The 2,564-nt window shown below is 41.9% G+C and overlaps 1 long non-coding RNA gene across 1 annotated transcript; it reads right to left on the minus strand.

Annotated features, from left to right (window-relative positions):
- Positions 1-459: 459 nt before the first annotated feature.
- Positions 460-1,730, minus strand: LOC119767005. The gene is made up of 2 exons (XR_005277260.1): positions 1,512-1,730; positions 460-829 (listed from the first exon to the last, which is right to left on the minus strand). It is a non-coding gene; the product is annotated as an uncharacterized LOC119767005 (long non-coding RNA).
- Positions 1,731-2,564: the final 834 nt, after the last annotated feature.

The raw sequence follows: 2,564 nt of genomic DNA on the forward strand, positions 1-2,564 counted from the left end.
AAATAATATTCCCTTTTCAATACTTCTCTCGCTACTGAACGATTACTATCGTATTTTCCGACGAATAATGCGAGCAAAACAAACTCAACTTCTTTATCATGCAATCTATTGTTCACTGTGGTATCAACCAAAACGTGCTGCTGTAAATTTGTTACTTATCTAAGAAGAAAAATATAAAACCTTGAAATTTGCTTTGACGAAAACTGCTCTAAAGAATCAACAATACAAAAACGGATAGTTTTAGTGAAATATTTTTATATATATATATTTTTTTTTTGACTAGCTGTAGAAAAATACTTGAATTCTAGAGAAACAATGGCAGATTTTCAAATAAACCGTTTCTTGCAACTCTCGACATTCTTTGCACTTGTTTCTTATCTCGATCGTCTCCTCTTCACTATTATTTGTTGCTGTTGAAGTTGCTGCTGTACATTTCAAAAGTTATCCAAAACAAAGTGGTTGAAGGAAAATCATTTTATTTTTGCAGGAAACTCAATAGGTAAAAACTTTCACAAAAACTCGTATCCTGGCCACAATCTAGCTCAATCCAAGTGACTAGTTCGTCCAAACTCGGGCTAGACGTGTTCTTCTTTTCCATCAACTGTGTTCTTGCTCTTGGTCACACAAACAAAACAAACAAAATTTCCCTTTTTGCGTTGCGAATTTGCTTTCGCAGACCAAATTTTCCCCTTCCTTTCCTCTCCTCTTCCTCATTTGCTTTCTCTTGACACTTTTTAATCACTATTCAATTGCATTCTTTTGCAACTGGCGATTTATTTCCTTCGTATTTTGTATAATATTCCAATTTTAGTCATGAAGATTTTATAACCTGAAAGAATTATTCAAAAAGTTGAATTAGATCAAATATCACAGAAATTAATCACAAACAAATATTATTTACAACCCTTCAATAATCAGCTAGTGTGTTAAAACCACAAACATAAAACATTTCATCAAAAATCCAAAGCAAAATTTTCTATTTTGATCAATGTTACGAATCAAGACCCAATAATCGATGTTCAAGCCAAATTTTGCTAAATTCTCCCGCTCTTTGCTGAAACCACATAAAAATGTTCACTTTTGAAAGTGTTCGCGCACTTGCGACCGGTGTTTAAATGATTTTCACCTAGTGAAAAGAAATAAAGCATAGTGCAACCGCTTTGAAAAATCACCCTCTAACCAGAGTCTTTAAACCAAAAATTCCCTAGCTTCTCACACACTTATCGCAAACAGATCTTGTCACTTTGATTACACATTTACGAAAATTACTTTTAGTTGGGCGCCATTTATTACTAGCTGGGACATCGTACCCTTTTGGGCCTGAGGGGCCCTGACAACGCCCCTGCCGGTTGGTCTTGGAGCCACGGCCGACAGCGGTGGGCACAGGGCCTCTTTTCTCGCGATGGCTAGATCAACAAACAAGAGCTCGTGATTCAAGGTCGGCTCGATTTCTTTGTAACCAAAGTAACAAGACACTAGATCACTCTTTAAACTACTTTTTATTCACTTACTGTGTGTGTGTGTGTGTGGGGGGGGGGATCTTGCTGGGCTGGCGTTTATTGCTGCTCCTCGTCAGCGTCTCCACCACGTGGACGACGCCAAGACTCGTCCTCCAGATTCAGCGTACTTCCGGGCCTCACGGTCGTCGTTGGCCTTCGCGGAAGGAACGCCCGTTGCTCGCGCTGGAAACCTCGGCGATGCGCTCGTGCTCTGGGCCAAGCGTGGCCCCTGGTTCTGTGCAGCTCATCTCGGTTCTTCAAGCTTGCATCGTGTAGACAGCGTGGGGTCGTCGTCGCTCCCGCGGACCACGTGGTACAAATAACCTTCGAGTGCTGGCGTACAGGCCACAGGGCTGGACTGTACAGGTGACTTGATGAGTCGGTGGGCTCCGGGGTCACTGGAGCGGCCACTAGACCACAGGTTGACCTTTGATGGTGTGGTCTGGTTCTGCGAGGCAGAACCACAAACCGCGTAACTTTTAGTTCACAATTACGGGTCCTGTTGGGATTGCACGTGGGGAGCGGAGGATTAGATATAACTAGCCGTAATCGGGCTACCGATTCCACCATCCCGTAAACGTCCCAAAAGGCTCACTCTCATACCTGATTCGTTGTCGTATCTCAGAAGTGATATCTCTTTTCAACCAAACTCTAAACGGGCACAATAGTGCAATATGCACACTTTACAAAAACGCTTGTTGGTCGACTTTCTGACCTTGTCGATCGCTGGTTGAAGTGGAAGAGAACGCTCAAGATCAAGGGCATCAGAGAAGACCCCTCAGTCTCTCCCAGTTCCTTGTATATTCCCTCTTTCCTCTTGACCAGTGTCCACTCTCTTCGGCTCACCCTTTTCCCATGCAGCATCTGAGACTTAAGTGTGTTAACAAACGGTTGGCTACGGTTTGCAGATACAGTGTGTGCTTGATTTTACTCCCTGACCTTGCTCTGATTTTAATCTGTTTGTGCTGTATTATTTATTATTTTAATATTCACAATTAACATTAAGAAAAACATGCAAAACACAAACATCCCTACACGACAATTTCCCTACTTTAAAATTACATT

Source organism: Culex quinquefasciatus, chromosome 2, assembly GCF_015732765.1.
Source record: "Culex quinquefasciatus strain JHB chromosome 2, VPISU_Cqui_1.0_pri_paternal, whole genome shotgun sequence".
NCBI lineage: Eukaryota > Metazoa > Arthropoda > Insecta > Diptera > Culicidae > Culex > Culex quinquefasciatus.